Below are 18972 nucleotides of genomic sequence, written 5' to 3'. Positions count from 1 at the left end.
CTACAAGCTGCTGCTCACAGCGCATGGCAAGAGCACACTCACACACATAGAAGCCTGGCTGTGGTGCGCGGCAAGCCTTGTCCACCATCATTGTTATGTGAGCTCAGTAGCAGTTTCTTTTCTTCTGCAAAATAAAAATGAATCTAAAGGCTCTGTGTCTATGGCTTTGGTGCAAATGAGGGCACACGAAGGTCTTTGTTTGATAAAGCCTATTTCTGAAATTGTGTGTGTTTATAGCTCTTTAAAGAGTTATTGTCTTTGGTTGATGATCCCAGGGACCAAATATGTGGGGTGCAGTAGTCCTGGGGGTTTAAAATATAGTTTCAATTTGAATTGTCAACATGAACTCCATTGAATTGTGATGTGCAAAGTCAAAGGTAAAATGTTCATACAACATTGCAGTTGAAGTCTATGAATAGACCAGGTGTTGGTACTGTTAATGTACTTTTAATGTGTTTGCTTGTGAGCACTCGTACACACACACTTAACCCTCTGACAGTTGTTTGCTTTGGTTGAGTAAAATTTATTTTTCAAGTGTAATTTGTAAGCCCCCCACACCTCTCTGATTCAGAGGGGTTGGGTTAAATGCAGAAGACACATTTCAGTTGAAGGCATTCAGTTGTACAACTGGCTAGGCATCCCTCTTTCCTAACAGTGAGAAGCTTGTGTTTGGCCATATGCGGTTGATGTCTTGTTTTTTTATGTGAGATCCCTTGGGGGCAAAACTATAAGAGAACAGTCAGCAGATTCTGATAACATGTACAAGCAGGGTGTTTGTTTTACTCATCAGAAATCAAAGTGGCATTTGTGTGGAGCAGGATTTGATTCCCCAGCCTGCTAGTTCAGGAGGGTCTTTTGAGTTCAGAACAACATTTCGGAGCTGTGGTTCAACTGATTTTCCAGCGATAGAAAAACAGACTGCAGAAGTGCTATGTTAACTCTCTCTCACCCACGACGAGCAAAGGAATTAAAGAGTCCACCATCCTCAGTGGAGAGCCAGGGAGGAGAATTCAAATGGAAATTCTTTATCAAAGAAATGAAACAATCATTCATAAAAATGTATCAACAGCCTGAAGAACAAGAACTGTATAATGTCATTAATGTTACATGCATACTTTGTGAACTAGATGAATTATAACAAACTGCTTCAGAACTTTTACAGTAGGATACATTTTGAGATTTCATGTTATTCATGAATGATTTGATTAATTGGTTACCTCACGATGTGACATGTTCATGACACATTGAAGCGTGTAGCCTATAAATGTAAACACTGGTTTGCCTTTTTTGTCTTGTAATACATACAAGGCCTTTGTCTTGCATGTATAGGAACACTATACCAAGGCAAATTAACTGCACAACTTTGTATAAAGAGGCCCTAAATGTCTGAATAGCGTCTTCTGAGTATCTTAGAACATCTGGACTATTTGCATGTTATTAACAATTGGAAGTTAATGACGTATGCAATACAGTATAATAATAATCCATCTAAAGGACGTTTATGACCATGGTTTCACATTATTACTGATTTTAAAATTCTAATCTTTCACCTCAGTAACAACACAATTCTCATTGAGTGTGTGATCTGTAAGACATTGTTAAATATGTGGAGTAATAGAGATGATGCTAGCAGCAGGCTCTGGTGGACTGGCTAAGCTCTGTGCTTTGTTCCCAGATTGCAGGGTTAACGATTTTCCGTCCTGGGTGGCGGGGGAGGAGCATAGAGAGTGAGTGTTCCGAGCGATCCGAGTTGGAGAATTAGGATGCAGCTCCCATCGTCAAAGCCGAGTAGCTGTCTGCTGCCTTCCCAGCAGCCCCTGGGCCAATGATGGATGATATATGCAGTGTGGCCCCAATGCTCCTGAAGCACAGTCTGGCTATGCTATATATATATACATACATACATACATACATACACAGTGAACCTAGGATATTTGTTGCTAATTCACCTCCACAAACCAATGCCCACTCAACCAATACATGAGCAGGGAATAAAAACTTTACAAGAGAAGTGGAAATCAAATTGTTATAACATTATGTGGGGTTTCTTACATATCACCTGGGTTGAACTTATCCTGTAGGGATCGCGAGAAATAAAAGACAGACGTGTAATATTCATCAGTTTATTTTCACACTTTTTATTTGTAATGACATTTTACACTATTTGCTTTCCATCACTTGCTTTCTTTACACAATATTCAAATATTTTTTTTTTTAAAGATTCATGTTTTATGGAATAACATAGATACAAATATTTTAGGAAATCATATGCATGCATCTCAAGAAACATTACATTATCACTATATAGTCATAAAAGCTCTTGCAAAACAAAAACATTAGCCTAACTCATATGTTATTGCTTTTTGGATACATGATGTGCACTTGAACATAATGTATCTGGTCGGGAGTTTAAGCATTAATATGTGTGTGTGTGTGGGCCTGGACAGTGTACGGAGTGTGAGGGGTCAGGCGGTGCCTCACCCCCAAAAGCCCCTTGGGACATCTAGCTTCCCAACCGCCTTTCTCTTGTCCTCCTCCCTCTCTCTGCCTGTTCTCATTACCCTTACCTGCTGTCTTGCTCTCCTCTCATTTACTCTGTAGACCCGACTCTCCTCCTGCAGTCAGTTTAGCCCCAACCCAGTGGCCCTGTCGCCTGGGGAACAGTCACTGCATACCAATGATGAGGGGAGACGAAAAGAGAGCGCCCTGCTCCATCTGAGGAACGGCCTCCCTTCTGTCACCCCCTCCCCTACACCTCCGCTACCTCCTCCTCTTTGCTCTGGGGAAAGAGGGAGGCAGAGAGAGAAAAAGAGAGTGAGAGGTAAATAGAGGCAGATGGAAAAAGAGAAACAAGAAAAAATAGAAAGAGGGAGAGAGACAAAAAGGGGGGAGGGACACACACCAGTATTTTAAGTGACTACAGTGGGACAGGACAGACTGAAAGGTTGTATGGTGTCTCCCTCTGCACAGTGGGAATCTAGATCTGCAGAGCAGTGCTTCCAGCTTGCCCCAAACGACTCTGGCTAATTACCCAGCTCCAGGCTATCTGTCTGTCAAGTAGAGAAGCAGCCAGCACGCCTGACATTTCTACTGACTCATGGCGAGCCAATACGCCATGTGGACCAAAACAGGAAGAAAGTTAAATGAAAACACGGAGACTAATTTCTCCAAATGTAACAGATTTGGAGATGGCAGATGGCAGACCCCAGTGATACAGTGACTGTGATTTGGTCTTACCTGTGAGTGAGCAGACACATAGAGAGAGAGGGGGGGGGGGGGGGGGGGGTAATTAGTGAGAGCAGAAAAATGACAAGGAAAAAAGGATATTAATCATGTTAACAATGACTATAGGAGAAACATTTCAGGACCATTCCGGGGTTTCATATATCTAAGTCACACAAACATTCAGGCATAGTAATTCACATTATAACCCCTCAGTGTGAAATATGACTACACAGATTGTGTCCATGTGACCACCTATGCATTGGTTGGGCAGTGCAGTGCACTCAAGGACACACAAAGAATTTCCTCTGTCATTATCGCTTTCAGCAGTGACACAAGGGAGCCAGTATGCAGTATTTGAGTGTGTGTGTAAATGTCTGTGTGCAGACTCTGTGACTAGGTCTACAGTCTTTGACTGGGCATGTCCTTGCCAGGTAAAAGATACATTCATTAATTGGTCCAAGTAGCTGTTGACCAACCAACCAATGGGTTAAAAGCATTTGCCTGTGGCAACACAGCCAGGCCAGCTGTAGGTCACATTCAAGTCCCAGCTAGTTGAAACCCAACCTGCAAGACAGATCCTAATTATCCCAGCCAGTTGCGGTTCAATAACTCCAGCAAGCTGGCAGCAAGATACCACGTTTCCGTGGCAACAACTCCGACGAAGTGATTTGCAGATCAGAGTGAGACGGGAGGTAACTGTGGATGTGGGGAGGGAGGAACGGGGGAATGGAGAAGGGGTGGAAGAGGGAGGGAGTAGTACTCAGCTAGAACACCATCATGGGCCGTTAGAATGCACGTACACAGATAGAATGCACATGACACGCACATAGACATGCACTCAAACATGCAGTACACATACAAACATACTTAGGCACACACACACACATACATACTTAGGCACACACAAAGTGCATACCAGTGGACATGCTAATGGTCATGCACTGTCCAGACATCAGTGTCTCTGTACTCCATCCCCATCCCTATGGTTGAAACGATGTCTCAGGTCAGGAAGAGGTAGATACGGTCCTTCCACTGTTCAACTTACTGCAGTGAAGTGTATCCCTGGGCATTGCTGCCCTGAGCATAAAAGGGAAAACTTGGCCCTGTATATTTTGGTGCCATGGTTGTATTGTCTAAAGCAGAGTTTCCTAAACTCGGTCCTGGGTCCCCCCCTGGGAGCACATTTCGTTTTTTGCCCTAGCACTACACAGCTGATTCAAATAATCAAAGCTTGATAATGAGTTAATTATTTGAATAATCTGAGTAGTGCTAGGGAAAACCTCAATATGTGCATCCCTTGGAGGCCCGAGAACTGAGTACGGGAAACACTGGTGTAAAGTGCTGCACGTATATTGTCTAAATCAGGGTTTCCGAACCATCTCCTTATTTTTTGTTTTAACCCTAAACTGGCACACCTGATTCAATTAGTCAAAAGATTAATGATTAGTTGAATAATTGAATCAGGTGTGCCAGTTAAGGGTTAAAAACAAAATGCGAAACGTCTGGGAGGCAGGAGAGGGTTGGGAAACCCTGGTCTAAAGCACTACATTCCCCTAAATTGGATTAAAATAGAAATGACATTTGAATTTGGATGGCTTTTACAGGGAACGAAAGTTGTCATTTGTATGATTTTGTGTATTTTCAGGTGACTGTCTGGCCTCCTGCCGCAGTGTCTGGAAAAACACGCCAGGCCCCGCCCCCACCACCACGCTCTCTCACACACCTGCTGCTCCCCCATCTACCTGAGATAAGAGACCTGCTGAGCTGCAACTCACAAGGCACAACACTGCCCGACAATCAATGGTAGAAAACAAAACAAAAAAATCCCTTTAAATCCATCAGATTTCTGTGTCAACTCTGTCCATTTGAAATGTGTGAACCGGCCTTTAATCTGCCCTTATTACATTTTATCACACACAAATGGGAAGTGCTGAGCATCACACATACAGACTTGGACAAAAATTCTGCCCTGGCATTTCAGCCACACCAGCCCACATCGCCGTGACTTACACACAAAGGCAGTAATGCTACTGACACATAACATAGGCATCTATAGTACAGCATCTCAACTTTTACTGTACCAGTGACCCGTGAAACATGGTCCTCCTTTTTTAACCAGCTCATGTTTAAGACAAATACAACGTTCTAAGACTAGCATCACTGGGACCAGAAGACCCGGGGACCACACTGCCTGTGCTGGGCCCAGCAACATCCTAGGGTAACACTCTACATCCTAGGGTAACACTTACTATTTTAAGTGTCCATAATAAACTAATTTATAAGGTATTTCTAAGGTATTTACAAACCATTTGCTCACCATTTATTAATCCTTACTACCACATTTGTAAATGTTAGTAAGCTAGTTATACACAAATGTATATATATTTCCAGAAACATCTTATGTTGTGTGCTTATTCTTTTACCAGGTGCATCAGGAATGTCCAATGGCATGCTCATCTTTTTGTGAGAAATTACACTGGTCACTCAAAACATTTATAAAGTACAAAGCTAACATACGGAATTGTTTTAAGATGGTCATACCATGGATCATCTAGCTATTTGATTTAGAATTTTAGGACCCCTTTAGCTATAAAATAATAATAAATAAAAACATTATTTGATAAAATAGTGAATTTGGCCTTTACTACAATAGCCCATAGAAACACACTAAATAACACATTCATAAATTGAAAAAAAAGACAGTCAAAACATAAATAATAAGGAATAAGGTTTTGAAGTGTCTGTCCTATATCTAGGATATGCAGTATATTTTAGTTTTTTTGGGACACATTTAACCCCTTATTTTAGATTACACAAAACTACCTCCATACTTCAATTTGTTTGTATGGGTTTCCTTCAGACGAGTTACCTGACACTTGTGGGGGTCGTACAGAAAAACAGAGAACGCCATCGTGTTCCATAGAGTGGTCATAATAGTTTGTAGGCCTAACCATTCGGATGCTACAGACATTTTCGAGAAAAGACCGATTTTCGGGATGTCTCAAGGTCTGACGAATACGACTGTAGCTCGGCCACCTTCCACCGCAGATGCGGAAAGCTGACATAAGCGAATGCGGTGGATTGAGACGCAGCCCTGATATTCCTAGCTTAAATTGACTAGGTTTGATGGGGATTTTTTATTATGTTACTTAGATCGAAGTTAAGGAACTGGCAGTCTCTCTCTCTCTCTCCTTCTGTTTTCTTCTATTGAATTCAAAATACAACCTTCTGTGTATTTTCAAAGAATGATGCTGGGATTAGTTTAAGTGGATGCGAATACATTTACATCAAGAAGTGACAGGCCTTTCAGCGAATATAATAAGCGGGAGATAGCCACGGAAGGCTGGAAAGTCCTGCCTATGCAATTTGAAAATCTCAACAAATGTATTTGTTACTTCATAAACAAACGCTGCAGATTAACAGTGAAATGCTTACTTAAGGGCCTTTCCCAACAACGCAGAGAGAAAAAAATGGAGAATTAGTAGAAATAATAAATACAATTAAATGTATACAGTACCAGTCAAAAGTTTGGACACACCTACTCATTCAAGGGTTTTTCTTTATTTTTACTATTTTCTACATTGTAGAATAATGGTGATGACATCAAAACCCACATATGCTGAGCACTTGTTAGCTGCTTTTCCTTCACTCTGCGGTCCAACACATCTCAAACCATCTCAGTAGTAGGCATGATCTGTGTCAGTGTGCCTTTCTCTGACAGAGTCAGAGTGGGTCTCACTCATTAATGATGAGCGTTTGACTTTGAATGTGAATTTGCGCCACCTCAACTGAGCCAATCAGAAAACCGGGCTGGCCGTTGCCCACCGGTCAGGCAAATGCATCAAAATAGATCATTAGGAAAGCAGATAGAGCGCAAAAGTAATTTAAAAAAAGTGCTTTCAGAAAGTACTCACACCCCTGGACTTTCCCCCCACATTTTGTCTTACAGCCTGAATTTAAAATGGATACATTTATATTTTTTTACACTGGCAGACACACAATACACCATAATGTCAAAGTGGAATTATGTTTTTCAAAATTTTTACAAATGAATAAACAATGAAAAGCTGAAATGAGTTGAGTAAATAAGTATTCAACCCCTTTGTTATGGTAATCTTAAATAAGTTCAGGAGTAAAGAATGTGTTTAACAAGTTGCATGGACTCACTCTGTGTGCAATAATAGTGTTGAAAATGATTTTTGTTTAACATCTCTGTACCCAACACATACAATTATCTTTAAGGTCACTCAGTTGAGCAGTGAATTTCAAACACATATTCAACCACAAAGACCAGGGAGGTTTTCCAATGCCTCGCAAAGAAGATCACCTATTGGTAGATGGGTAAAAAAACATAGAATATCATTTTGTGCATGGTGAAGTTATTAATTACACTTTGGCTGGTGTTTCAATACATCCAGTCACTACAAAGATACAGGAGTCCTAACTAACTCAGTTGCCAGAGAGGAAGGAAACCATTCAAAAATTTCACCATGAGGCCAATTGTGACTTTAAAACAGTTAGAGTTTAATGGCTGTGATAGGAGAAAACTGAGGATGGATCAATAACTTTGTAGTTACTCCACAATACTAACCTAACTGAGTGAAAAGAAGGAAGCCTGTACAGAATAAAAAATATTCCACAACATGCATCCTGTTTGCAACAAGGCACTAAAGTAATGCTGCAAAAAATGTGGCAAAGAAATTAACTTTTTGTCCTGAATACAAAGTGTTATGTTTGGGGCAAATCCAATAAAACACCCTACTGAGTACCCCTCTCCATATTGTCAAGCATAGTTGTGGCTGCATCATGATATGGGTATGCTTGTAGTCATTAAGGACTGGGGAGTTTTTCAGGATAAAAAAGAAACAGAATGGAGCTAAGCACAGGCAAAATCCTAGAGGAAAACCTGGTTCAGTCTGCTTTCCAACAGACACTGGGAGGTGAATTCACCTTTCAGCAGGACAATAACCTAAAACACAAGGCAAAATCTACATTGGAGTTGCTTGCCAAGAAGACAGTGAATGTCCCTGAGTGGCCGAGTTACAGTTTTGACATAAATCTGCTTTGAAAATATATAGCAAAACTTGAAAATGGTTGTCTAGCAATGATCAACAACCAATTTGACAAAGCTTGAAGAATTTTCAATAGAATAAAGAAATATTGTACAAAGCTCTTAGAGATTTACCCAGAAAGACTCACAGCTGTAATTCCCACCAAAGGTGGTTCTAACATGTATTGACTCAATGTGAATCATTACATTTTCAATAAATAAGGTAAACATTTCTAAAAACATGTTTTCACTGTCATTTTGGGGAATTGTGTGGAGTTTATTTATTTCATAAATGTTGAATTCAGGCTGTAACACAACAAAATGTGGAATAAGTCAAGGGGTGTGAATACTTTCTCAAGGCATTGCATATATTTTAATGATTTTGTCAATTTCAACCAGCCCACCATCATTAAACGATGGTCCGGCCCATCTGGCGGGCAGGCGGGCAGACGGACGTATGCACGCACACACACCTCTTTAGAATGGAATGCAATCTTCACACACCCCGGGTTCGTTGGCGAATGGACTTTAATCTAGAATCATCTGGAACCTGGGTTAATCCACGGCTGGTTGCAGTATCAATCAAGCACATTTTTTCAGAGCCAAAGAGTCTGAATGCTGTATAAAATGTCACACTGAATGCACAAATATGTTTCTCCTAATACGTCCAATTCCAATCCATATAGTCAAAATGTAATATGGTTTAATTACTCTATGGCAAAATGGTAAGAGGGGATTTTGATACATGACATAATAATGAAATATAGAACTACTGTTGCTGATGATCAATGGGAGAAATGACAAGACAGTATGTTTATCTCTTACTATGTCTTTAACCTGAGGACCCACCTCCACAGTGGTTCAAGATATAATCTCATGATATAAAGTCAAAACCAGCTTCAGACAAGAGGCAGATCATAGTAATAGCATCTGTCCTACTGTACCTTAAAATTAATGAATTAGGATATCGCATTTTTTGGCATAAATTATTGAAATAAATATGAGAAAGCAATTGGATGATTCGTTGCCGATGTCTAATAATACAAATACAGTTCCACAATATGAGTTTTAGTTTTTTTATTGATCGGCACTGTTTTTCCTTGCTTATTTTCAATGTCTTGTTATCTTTGTTCATTTTCTTTCTGCAGACTATACAAACAGTTCTCTATCAGAGTTCATCAACCTTTACCATATCAACACACCCTTTAGAAGAGGAAGGGAGAGTTAATTGTTTGAATTGTGAATTGCCTCTCAATTTACATGGATTTTACACTACATCTCCGAAACCTGCCATGTTTGAGCTATTCATTTATTGCAATGTGTCTGTCTATTCCTCTTCTCATGTTGTAGAATCCACTCAACACAGGAAGAAGAGAACCAAAGGTATAATTCGCAAAAGTAATATCCAGAATTCTCTTTTACACTATTTTGGGATTCTCTCCATATTGTAGTATTTTCCCTTCAGACTCAGCCATGTAGGCTACTTTACTGCATTTCAATGCAAAATAAATCCACATAACTTGGACCAGTTTCTCATTGTAAAATAGTTTGCCTAGGCTATTCCGTATTGAACAGTATTAGAGGCTAAAGCCCTGAGGGTTGCTGAGATGATGTGACTGTAATATTTATTGCTTCCTTCAGATGACGATATGGCTGAGCAGAGCAGCCAGCCTGCTTTGTTCATTTTAGGGGAGCTAGCAGTCTAGCACTGCATCAAATCAAATCAAATTTTATTGGTCACATACACATGGTTAGCAGATGTTATTGCGAGTGTTGCGAAATGCATTGATGCACTGACCATTTTATCAGTGGGCTTCCTGCGAGCGCTAGCTGCCTCCCTGACTGCCAGGCTTTGCTGCGTGTCAGACACATCCTAATAAAACTGTCTGGCTGTTTTGTGGGCACCAGCTCTACACTCGCTGCGCCGTGTCTGACTGCTAGGAGCTCGCCGCACCGTGCCTGGCTGCTTGGTATTCATTGGGGCATGACACTCACTCTTTCAGCTAGTGCTGTGGGCTCTGTGGCACAGACACAGACTGATTAGTTGGCATCGGCATTGTTCACTATGAACACCAAATGGGGAATAGATAGGAAAAAACATAATTAGTAAGAGAGAGAGAGAGAAAAGAGAAAGAGGGGGTGGGGGGGCAGGGAGAGAAAATCTATTGTTTTAAAACGGCATTTCTAATGTGGGTCATTGAGCAGAAATTCTTTTTATTTATTTTTTTGTAAAAAAGCTAGCTGCCTTGGGAAAAGCAGAAAGATTAAAAATGAGGTCAGTTGTGATGGTGACTTTCTAACAGTCAGATCAGAGTGAATTTGTATGGGTTTGTAATGGTATTGTCTTGGTCAAAAGTTCAGATTGATTTTGTATAACAACAAATCATGTGTTCCCATTTTACATCCTATCTGAAATCTTCTGTCTCCCTGAATTAAGATGGATTTCAGAGAAATGTTATTTCTTTATTTTACTTTATTGAAGTCGATAATTTGAGATTATATAAGGTTTTTAAGAAGCATTTAAACATGTTTGAAACATGACAAACATTTAAGCACCACATATTAAACTGCTTGAACATCACCTAATTTCCACACATCTTGTAGATCTCTATGTAAAATGTATGTAAATAAATATAACCAATTTGGAAAACCATATGGTAAACTATTTACATAGGTAAACAATGTTTCTGTCCCGAACAAATATGTACTATAATTCCATATAGTGTATCATTTACAGTGCAAATATAGTAGAGTAATTAATGAAAACAAATGTTTGCAATAGAAAAGTAATTGTTATTCATAACTTCAGGTTTGCTGGGTTGAGGTCATTAAAATGTAATTGTGTCTTCAGGGGAAGTTATTTGCATCCATTTAGATTAAAATAAAGCAGTTAGAGGGATGCTGAAATTAAAGTATGCTTTCAGATTCCTTCATACATAATTGAAATATTAACTTTGATATATAGATATACACACACACACACACACACCTGCTGTATTGAATGATTTGATATGAGGTGCGCCTGCTGTATTGAATGATTTGATATGAAGTGTGCCTGCTGTATTGAATGATTTGATATGAGGTGCACCTGCTGTATTGAATGATTTGATATGAAGTGTGCCTGCTGTATTGAATGATTTGATATGAGGTGCACCTGCTGTATTGAATGATTTGATATGAGGTGCGCCTGCTGTATTGAATGATTTGATATGAAGTGTGCCTGCTGTATTGAATGATTTGATATGAGGTGCGCCTGCTGTATTGAATGATTTGATATGAAGTGTGCCTGCTGTATTGAATGATTTGATATGAGGTGCGCCTGCTGTATTGAATGATTTGATATGAAGTGTGCCTGCTGTATTGAATGATTTGATATGAGGTGCGCCTGCTGTATTGAATGATTTGATATGAAGTGTGCCTGCTGTATTGAATGATTTGATATGAGGTGCGCCTGCTGTATTGAATGATTTGATATGAAGTGTGCCTGCTGTATTGAATGATTTGATATGAGGTGTGCCTGCTGTATTGAATGATTTGATATGAGGTGCGCCTGCTGTATTGAATGATTTGATATGAGGTGCGCCTGCTGTATTGAATGATTTGATATGCGGTGCGCCTGCTGTATTGAATGATTTGATATGAGGTGTGCCTGCTGTATTGAATGATTTGATATGAGGTGTGCCTGCTGTATTGAATGATTTGATATGAGGTGTGCCTGCTGTATTGAATGATTTGATATGAGGTGTGCCTGCTGCATGATGCCACCATATTTGAAGCAGGGTAGTGTAACAGTAAAATACCAAGTTTCAAACTGGCCCAAGCAACATTGGTGTGAATAAATAAAGTAGGTACTGTAGATGCAATGTGTATCTGATTTGATGCTGCTCAAAAAATATTGACTTTGTCATGCCATCTAGTTGGTTTGCTAGTCGAGTATGGGTGTGGTGAATTGAAGAATTTTTGGGTCTTACATTTACGCCAAAGATTTCATATGGAAACATACATGGAAAAGCAAATCCCAAACGTGCGCTTCATGGAGGTACATGGTTGTCGGTGCATGTTTGTCCACAGCAGTTTGACTGTTATTCACACAAGCAAGATGGAGAAAACCAGTTCAATGCGACATCTTGGCCGAGTACCGTGATAGAATGGATTGACCGACGGGCATCGTGGTAAATTACATTACTGTGGTGACATACGTTGGCCTTTATGATTCCTCGAACGCTATGGATAAAACACAACTTTGTTATCAACCATTGTCTTTACATTTGCTGAGCCACACAGGCATGCATAGTATAATATCTACCTGTATTCTTTGCCATGTATGGATGATCATACATTGAACACAGGGATGTGAGTGAGGGCTAACTCGATAGTAAAGTCCATCAAAAAACAACTACACGTTTTCATTCTACTACCAACAATGCTCTCTTTCAGTCCCTCTTCCTCATCTCTCTATCTCTCCCCCTTCCTCATCCCCTCTATCTCTCCCTGTCTTCCCATTCCTCCCTTTCCCCATACATCCTGATGTGTGTAACATTGATGTCAGCAGCTGTTCCGTCCCGACTTCACCCTTGGCAGGCACATTGGGTTTGCCACTGTAGTCGCTCGTGCCCTCCGCCCGCATCCCAAGAGCCTAACCCGTGATTTTTCATCGAGAGAGCTCACAAGTTAGGGTCTCAGGGAGCAGGAGAAGTACAACAGGGTCCCGGCACTGAGGAGCCGCACACATTCAGTCAGTCAACCAGTCGGCCGGACGTGGGGGTGAGCAGCATGGCACCCCTCTCGGTCGCACTCTAACTCTCACTACCACCACCCCTAGGTGCCTCCCTCTCCATCCTGACCCAAAACCACCTCCGTGTGTCTGTCTGCCCAGTGTCCGGTCCACTCTGACCGCTTGGGTAATGTGCCGACTGGCTCCGTCAAACAACAGTCGTCGAAGCAGGAGAAAAAATGTCCCACTTTTCCCCTCCTTCACTGCAGAATACTTATCCCTTCGTTTCAGAGAGCTGGAGTTAAAGATGAGATGAAGGCTCAGCACACAAAGATGGGCATAGACATAGACCTACCAGAATACACGCCACAAACACAGTAAACGTTAACACCACAGCACAACAAGACAATGGCAGAGACAAAGATGAATGACATGAGAGAAAACAAAGAGGGCAAAAAAGAGGAATAGGGCTTGCTGGAGATGGTCAGACCTTAATTTCCCCTGTCGCTGCGCAGAAGCCAGAGTTAGCCATAGACAGGCGAGCCAGCATTCCCTGCTATGCTGTGCTCTGTGCTAACTAGCCTTTGTGCTGGCAGAGGAAAGCACCCCTAGCCAGGCAGCCATCTCGCCTCTTTGTCCTCTGACATGCAGGCAGATCATCAGTCTACATCTCCCTCTCCCCCTCGGGATGGCTGGACCCAGTGCTGGCCACTGCACAGGACCCTTCCGAAACCTTGCCTGCACTAACCGCTGCTGACCACCACACCACCACCAGGGAGGAGAGCCGCCTGACAACCCCAGTCTGAGGTGTTCCACCACTGGGGGGGACCAAACCCCCCCCACGCTCTGTGGATAACCTCAGTCAGAAATGAAATAATAAGAAAATATATCTTTACACAACACCACCACTCTTGGCTGACCCGCTTCGGTCGCGGAAGTGGCAGGTAAAAACCGATACTACTAAAAAAATAAAATAACTCAAATAAAGTTGTCTCGTGCAGAGCTCTCACAGTGCTTCCCCCCACTCCCTGCTACAGACTGCAACGCCCCCCCCCCCCCCACACACACACACACACACTGCTTTCTCTAATGTTAACCGCCCCCCCACCCCTGCACCCACTGCCATGGCGGCGAGCTCTGCACGGTACAGAAATAAGTTGTCACCGCCACAGTGCCAAGCGAGAGAAGCCACATTCAGTCACCTCAGTCCTCTCATCACAGACAGAGTTCAGACACACACAGAGTACAGTCACAGGCTGTGGTAACCAGACACACAATCATCATTGTCATGAAAGAAAGCAAACTGCCCTGTCATGAATCTTAACAACGCACCACATTGCAACCAAATGTCATTTGTGCACTATAGCCCCATAACTCCTCCCACTAATAATTAGATCGATAGATGCCTCACTCAGGGGAACACAGAGTAAAGCGGAAGCTTCCGGAAACGCAAGTGCTGTCTTTGTTGCTGCACGCCGTGCAAAATCCTACGTCTGTGCCGACTATGCCTTTGTCATCCATCTTTGAGTGGAGGATGAGGAAGAAAAGGATAAAAAAAGAGCAGGCATAAAGAAAGCAAAGGAAAAGCAGAAAGGGAGATGCTGAGACCACGGTGGCTGAGCCAGACGCAGGTCAGTGAGGTGGGACGCCTCTCCACCCCCTCCCTCACCGCTTGCATCATCAGCTCCATCTCATCACCCCCCACCTCCGCCTTAGGCTCCAGGATCTCAGCCGCATCGTGACACTGTCATCTATCCTGTTTTTTTCCCACGCAGGTCCAAGACTAACACCACGGTGACAACAGGGCCATCGGGAGAAAACGGTGACGCCAAAACATTTTGTCTCCCAAAACACTGGCCAACTCCTATTCCCATCACCCCTCCTCTTCTCCCCATCCCCAGGTCTCTACCTGTCTGCTCATCTGGCTGTCTGTGACTCCTGTCTGTGGCTGCTCACTCGCCTAGAGTGTTGTACTACGCTACGGCAATGGGAGTCTGCAGCGACAGCCCTCCCTCTCTCTCACTCCCTCCATACAGCCTCTGCCGAAGCACACGTTCCACCCATTCTGCTGATCAATTCCTTCTCTTTCCTAAGGAGCACAAACACACTGCAACCAGCCAGCCGCCTGGTGGGTTGGCCAAGGAGGAGGACGCCCTATAGTGGCTCATGCTGTTACACTAGAGACACTAACATACTGACACACAACTCAGAGTACATATCCAACACAGACATGTTGACACACAACACAGACACAACCACAGACACAGTCGTAGACAAAACATAAACAACAAGCAAACTGACAAATAACATACCAGAGACAGACACTGTCACAGTCCCCCAACACACAGATAGGCACAGAAAGACTGAGTGCAGACAGAATGACACAGACACCAAAACTGAACACAGACACAATCAAAAACACTGACACTTTCACAATATTGTGACCGAAGCATTGAAGCATGCACACAGACAGACGATGCAGTCCGACAGCACTGTCGTTCACCAGTCAGACCAGACAAAGAATAGCATAATAGCTTTATAAAAGTATTAAATAGATATACATGTATATAGATGCTAAATGACACAGAAATCACAGGGCAGGGCTGTTTGTGAGATTATCTGCTTGGACAGGTTTCGGGGTGAAGTGGCTAAACCTAACCTGAAGTATTCTATCTAGTTTCTCTCTTTCTAGCAGCCCGTCTATCTATCCCCTTAAGATCCCCTTCACTGTCCTCCTCATCCCAAGGTAGAATAAATACCACAGACCTTACTCATCTTACACATTTGATGATAAGATGATGAATGAAATTATCTTTATTTAAGTTGAGGTTATTTAAATAACAATTGTTTGAGGGGCTATTTTATGCACAGTCTGTCATCACTTGGTAGAATACAATGAACACTAAAGTGTTGATACGAGGCACAGCAAATGGAACTAAGTCATAAGACAGAGCAAAACAAAGAAAACAGACGATGGGTTCTTTTTTCTCTATCTGAGTGAGATCTGACCTTGACGGCTCGTCCTAATCTCAGAGCCCCTGACCTATCACCCTCAACACCCCAGATGGATTAGGGTCGCGACCCCGTGCGACAGAGAAGGGGGACTGCAAATTTTATCATTGATTGATTATGTGCTAGCCTTTTTAGGGGCCCTAAGCGAGATTCGGATCGGGGGCCTCCCCACCAATCGGGCAAACATTTTTAGTGGCCTTCCTCTTGGAGAGAAAAGTGATCATTTAAACTTTTTTCCTGCAATTCTACACATTTTTCCATGGGGAAGAAAGAATATGTCGCAATTTTATAACACATTTCATAAAATTCTACTTATTTTAGCATGGGGCAGAGATACATTTTAGCTGTTTTAAAGCAAATTTCCTGAAATTCTACTCATTTTGCCATGGGGTGGAGAGATTTTTTTCCTCCAGTTTTAAAGCTCCCTGCACCTTACAATTCTACACATTTTGCTATGACTTATGCCATGTTGATGATACCTGAGTGAGAGTGACTAACAAAATCAATGTGTGCCCCCTGGAGGTCAGGGCCCCGGGCACGTGCCCTGTGTGCCTTGTCGGTATTTGGCCATGATGACTAGATAACTGGCTAAACTAACTTACCAATCTAAACATTGTTAGCTGACATGGCTAATTAAGTGACTGTCAGTGAGTGACATATAACGATATAAAAACTGCTGATGCACAACCAAATTTCGAACTTGCACTTTGTGTATTATACTATTATAACTCTCAACAGTAAGAGTTTCAAATTGTATTGATATATTGTTGTCGGCGACCGCTTATGTAACTTATGCCTGGAGCCCTGAATTCACACTGCGAAACCCCCAAGTCTCGGCTTTGCTGCAATGCAGAGATCCTCCGCTCCACACACAGAAATGTATTATTACATTATCTTCCTCTTGAAATTTGAAGAAGTAGGCTATAAAGAGCAACAGACAGGTAGGCTGTAGTTTTATCTGAATTGGGTGGGTTGGGGGGAATGCGCAGCATGTGGCGTCAATTAGCCTAGCTAGCTATAGTGTGCTCACTCCCATCTCTCTCGGCCCGTTCTGCAGCTGTAACAATAAAGTGCCAGTCTGTACCTCGTGCAGCAGTGCTCAGGTTAAAAACGTAAGTAAAAAATAAATAAATACATTTATTTCTAATATCTGGATATCCGACCAAAATTCATGATACTATTCCGAATAGTAAAATTATTTCAAACCCCCATCCCTAGTTATTGTGTATGAGAGAGGGGAGGTGGGAGCGAGGGAGAGAGGAAAGGGAGAGGAGGCGGCAGTCTGTACACCAGGACTGGTGATCAATCAGCTTCATTACAGCAGTGTCACTGCAATGTCTGGAGCTACCACCACCCCGCCACACACACACACACACACAACAAACACACACACACACACACACACACACACAACAAACCACACACACACAAAATCTCTGAGCCACTCCCATCAGCGCAGAGCCACTCCCATCAGCGCAGAGCCACTCCCATCAGCGCAGAGCCACTCCCATCAGCGCAGAGCCACTCCCATCAGCGCAGAGCCACTCCCATCAGCGCAGAGCCACTCCCATCAGCGCAGAGCCACTCCCATCAGCGCAGAGCCACTCCCATCAGCGCAGAGCCACTCCCATCAGCGCAGAGCCACTCCCATCAGCGCAGAGCCACTCCCATCAGCGCAGAGCCACTCCCATCAGCGCAGAGCCACTCCCATCAGCGCAGAGCCACTCCCATCAGCGCAGAGCCACTCCCATCAGCGCAGAGCCACTCCCATCAGCGCAGAGCCACTCCCATCAGCGCAGAGCCACTCCCATCAGCGCAGAGCCACTCCCATCAGCGCAGAGCCACTCCCATCAGCGCAGAGCCACTCCCATCAGCGCAGAGCCACTCCCATCAGCGCAGAGCCACTCCCATCAGCGCAGAGCCACTCCCATCAGCGCAGAGCCACTCCCATCAGCGCAAAGCCACTCCCATCAGCGCAAAGCCACTCCCCCCCAACACATGCACACGACTAGACAAGACACGCATTGACCCTCCTCTCCTCCCCCACTTCTCCTCCTCTATACTCCTATCATCTCCATTTCTCTAGGCTAGACTGTGTAGCAAATCTTGGAAAACCATGGTTGGTCGTGGTATTCGTGGAAACAGAACATGTGTACAATGTCATAAACATTAATGACCCTTGTCTTCCAGTAAAAATCTAAAGGAAGAAGGAATGTAAGTATCAGGAAGGTAGAGTAAGTACATCTCCTCAAACCTCTATGATGCACTACTAACATAAAAGAGAACGCTGTCATAACAGAAGTATTATGATTTACACCCCAGGAATACTGTAGTCTCAAAGAACACAAAAAAACTAACAGGAAGGCAGTGCACACAATGACTTGAGAACCAATATAAAACTATCAAAACGCTATTACACCACATCAACACATTTAACGATAAGCCTGAATTCAGATAACAGTGTCTTACAAAGCGGCAGGCGAATGTCAATCAGACAGGTATCCAAAAAAGGACGCCTAGCATACAGACAGACATACAGGCAGGCAGGCATACAGGCAGACAGACAGCACCATTAGTGGCGAGCAGGTAACTGGGGGGACAGGGATGCGTGTGTGGGGGAAGGGGGGCCCAGCCAGCCAGCGGGACATTAATGACGATCATGTCTTGTCACACTAGCTGACGGACGGACGGGGGGATTGGTGGGGCCAGTCAGCGGACCCTGCCCTTGCCCTTCTCGATCAATACCATTGATCTGTCCCAGGGGTCAAGGGGCAAGAGCATATTGATGGGGGAGAGTGGCTGATGCAGCAGTAGACCGAGAGGAAAGGGGGGGGGGGGGCTGACTGACTCCAGACAGATCAATGGGACACCCGTCTGCCATGGATGTGTTATGATTATTCATTTGCCACTAAACTGATCACATTAAGGGGATATCTCGCCTTGGGGAAAAATACTAGCAGCATTGCAGAGA

At 43.1% G+C, this 18972-nt stretch overlaps 1 long non-coding RNA gene across 2 annotated transcripts in view; it reads right to left on the bottom strand.

Annotated features, from left to right (window-relative positions):
• Positions 1–2109: 2109 nt before the first annotated feature.
• LOC129868268 (uncharacterized) overlaps positions 2110–18972 on the bottom strand; it is a 90094-nt gene continuing 73231 nt past the window's right edge. For both annotated transcript variants that reach the window (XR_008761739.1, XR_008761738.1), the window contains one exon: positions 2110–2779. This is a non-coding gene — a long non-coding RNA (uncharacterized LOC129868268). The remainder of the gene's footprint in view (positions 2780–18972) is intronic.

This window comes from Salvelinus fontinalis, chromosome 13, assembly GCF_029448725.1.
Source record: "Salvelinus fontinalis isolate EN_2023a chromosome 13, ASM2944872v1, whole genome shotgun sequence".
NCBI lineage: Eukaryota > Metazoa > Chordata > Actinopteri > Salmoniformes > Salmonidae > Salvelinus > Salvelinus fontinalis.
Note: the sequence above shows the minus strand (reverse complement) of the source record. Positions and strands in the feature narration are given on the sequence as shown.